Here is a 3711-nt window from a genome sequence, read left to right on the forward strand (position 1 = left end):
TTTTATTTTATTTTCACCTGGAATAAGACTGCAAAACATTCGACATAATTTCAATTCATCAAGTAGATACACAATTAAACATAAATCAATCAGTAATTTCTCTTTGTCAAAAAAAGTGACTTAACATAAGATCATAAAAAAAAGAAAACACAGATAGACATATAATGGTCTTTGGCAAGTTAGTTCATTTCTAGGTTCCCCCAAATTTTCTCACATTTCTTTAGCGATCGGACACCAGCGTACATTCCGTAATTTTTATTTCATTAACCAGGTACCACCATTCCAAAGCGTTGGGTGGGTTGGGGTTGATCCAGGCCCTGGCTAAAGCTAATTTAGCACAGGAAAATAAGATTGAAAGTAATATGTAATGTGGTTGACTTGTCAAATGTGGTCCTAGTATTACCATGGGTGCTGTTATTGGTGAGCTAAGAATATTTTTTGTAGTTAGGATCTTTCCCACTTCTTCCCAGAATTTCCCTAATTTCAGACATGAAAACAACATATGGACAAGGTCTGCCGCATACTCGTCACATTTCGGGCATTTAGTTTTTTCTCTCATGATGTTATTCGAGGACCATTTAGAAAATCTTTCTGAGGTATAATATAACATGTATATAGTTCTATATTGTTGTAATCGTAAGCTGGATGATCTTACATAGTCATGAATGTTAGTATAGGATTTACTTATTAGTTTTTCTGTTAAATTAGTTCCAAGCTTTAGATTCCATTTATTGGCTAGTGTATCATTATCGTCAGGTCTTAGACCTATAAAAAATTTATATGCCGAGCTAATTATTGATTTCTCTTTTTTAGAGTTTAAGAGGTCCCAAATACCCCCGCTCGCCAAGGTGTTAATTCTATTCTTCCGCACTAAAAAGTCATATATTTGCATATATTTAAATCTATGGGTATCAGACAATCCATATAATTGCTTTAAAGTAAGAAAATCCAGTATGCCTTGAGAGTTATATAAATCGCCCAGAACCATAATACCTTTCAGTTGCCATCTGCGGAATACCCCATCACTAAATATACTAGGCAGCCCGGGATTGTCCCATAGAATTAATTGTGAGTGAAATATAGTGGTTTTACAATGAATAAGTATATCCTTCCATATTCTTACTATGTCTCGTACTGTCTTAAATCTAACCCTTTTATAGAAGTTAGGATCTGTAATACGAAGAAAAAATTGTTTAGCATCTCCTTTTAGTGATAAATGATGATAGAAAAGTAGGTCCTCTTCATTTAATAGTGATCAAATACGTCTTATAAAAGAAGCCCAGAAGTATAATTTCATATCAGGAAAGTTAAGACCACCAGATCCTATTTGATTTTTCAGCATTTTTAACGATCTCCTAGCCTTCTTGTACCCCCAGATAAAATTGCAGAAGATCCTATCTAATTGTTTAAAAAAAAAACGTTCTGTGCCAAAGGGAGTGATCTAAATAGATATAAGTATTTAGGTATGATTTTCATTTTTATCAGATTTATTCTACCGATTATATTTAATGGAAGTCGGTGCCATTTTTTTAAATTCGGAGTGGTAGTTTTCATTAAATTTTTATAATTGATGTTATTGAGTTCTTTAATATTTGAAGTAATTTTAATTCCGAGATATGTCGCGATCTTGCATATTTCAGGCACTGGTTGAGGGGGAACAAAGTTAGCTATTATTTGAGTTTTGTGGACATTTAATTTTTTTTTTTTTTTTTTGTCAGCAATGAGCAGGAGCTTTGCAAAACCTTATTTATTATTTTCTGCTTATATTGGTATTGCTCTAATATGGAAAACAGTAGTATTACTCTGCTTTTCTTGAATTACAAACTTGAAAACAGTTTTTAGGATTTAATACTGACCATATTTAAACAGATGGACAGGAATAACACTCCATTGTGAAACGAATATTGAAAGTAGTAGCCTCTGGAAGTGGGCGGGACTAGGAGTCAGCTGCACACAAGCCCACATAGTGTGGTTGAATGCCTTGGGGCGAAGTGTGAGTAAATGGGTGAAAACAATATCAACTGACTGAGGAAGTGCAAACCTTCAAGATGCCCTAGGGACATGGTATGCACAATGTGCTTATGCAAAGAATATTCACAGATTGGCTTCTTCAAAATTAGTTATAGATTGCAATTTAACTGTTAAAAACCATGAAGGAATCAAGTCCCATCTAGGCTTGATCCCAACTTTGCACTCTATACCATCTCAGTGCATAAAAACATCCATACTCGTACAAAAAAAGCTTCGGCTGACATTCTAGATTTAAAGACCCAACTGTAAGAATCCATCTAATTTCCCAAGTGTTCTTCCAATAGTCTTTTGGGATCAAGCATTGTTCTTCTTTTTCATCACCATCCTCTGTCGCTTGAATTCTTTGCCTTTTTTCTTTGGTTTGAGCGGCTTCTCTGGGGGACTGGTCTCTATCTGCACTGGCTTCTCCTCAGCAAAGGTTTTGAAGACGTCCTCTGTGGGATCAGCTGGAATAATTGCTTTTCCTTCACTCTGTCTCAATGTTTGCAAGTCCTTCATTTGCTGTTTCTCTTTGAATTTAGCTGCTGTGGCCAAGCGTATCAACCGGCGATGCATGTTTGGAGACTGATAATGTGGGTTTTCATACAAAGTTGGCCCCCAAAGCTGCCTTGGAAAATCTTTATCAGATTCAAAACGAAGCGAGGACCAATTTCAACAAGAGCCGCATCTTCTTCAATAATCTGAAAATTTCGGAACCAGATCCTGTTATCTGCTACAGTGAAGCTGAAAACGTGATCTACGAACGGCTGACTTTTTGGGTGATAGCGGGGAGTGGAAAATATCTGAATAAAGAGCTCTTTCAAAAGAGCATAATGAGGCTCCTTATCAAAGATCGGGTCGAAAGACAAGAGTGGCCGAGATCCTTTCAGGCAGTTTCCAGTCATCTTCAGCTCTGCTAGGGTGTGAATATTTTGAACTAAGAATTTAGCTGATGGCCCTTGTGGGGAATTTGAAAACCATGCATAGAGGTCCTGTTTTTTCTTGGCTTCAAAATAAATGCATTTGTTACAGTTTTTCATTTCACAGACCTCATTGATCACCAACATCATGGACATTTAATTTATAACCTGATACATTGCCAAATTTTGATGCTTCAGATTTGATAGCTCTTAAAGAATCAGTTGTTTCGATCGAGTATACAGCGATGTCATCCGCATACGCAGTTATTTTTAAGCTTTGACTGTCAGTCTTAAAGGGAATTTTTCCTGTCTGAGTATCCAAAGCTTTTAAAAACAGTTCTAATGAAAGGGCAAACAATAAAGGTGATAGGGGACACCCTTGACGTGTACCTCTCTTGATTGAAAAACAGTGTGACGTGAGACCGCCATAGCTAGTGTATGCTATTGGATTGTCATAAAGTGCCCGAATCCCGTTTAAAATTTTTCCACCAAACCCCATTGATCCCATTACCTACCATAGATAATCCCATCCCACCCGATCAAATGCTTTTTCGGCGTCAAGCATTATCATAGCCAAGGGGGTAGCCTCTGTTTCTGCTATATCGAACGCCGTTATTGCTGAATTGACATGAGCTGATGTGTCTCTCCCTGTTATAAACCCATGTTGCTGCGTGTTGACAATTTTAGGCATTAGTGGTGCTAATCTTCTAGCCAAACATTTTGCGAAAATCTTTGCGTCAACGTTGATTAGGGAGATTGGCCTATATGAGCCCATCTCCTC

The 3711-nt window shown here is 37.0% G+C and overlaps 1 pseudogene; it reads right to left on the reverse strand.

Annotated features, from left to right (window-relative positions):
- Window positions 1–1732: 1732 nt before the first annotated feature.
- Window positions 1733–3077, reverse strand: LOC147663548 (ribosome biogenesis protein BRX1 homolog pseudogene; annotated as a pseudogene).
- Between the last annotated feature and the right edge of the window lie 634 nt (window positions 3078–3711).

This window comes from Lissotriton vulgaris, unplaced genomic scaffold (genome assembly GCF_964263255.1).
Source record: "Lissotriton vulgaris unplaced genomic scaffold, aLisVul1.2 SCAFFOLD_6375, whole genome shotgun sequence".
In the NCBI taxonomy this organism is placed as follows: domain Eukaryota; kingdom Metazoa; phylum Chordata; class Amphibia; order Caudata; family Salamandridae; genus Lissotriton; species Lissotriton vulgaris.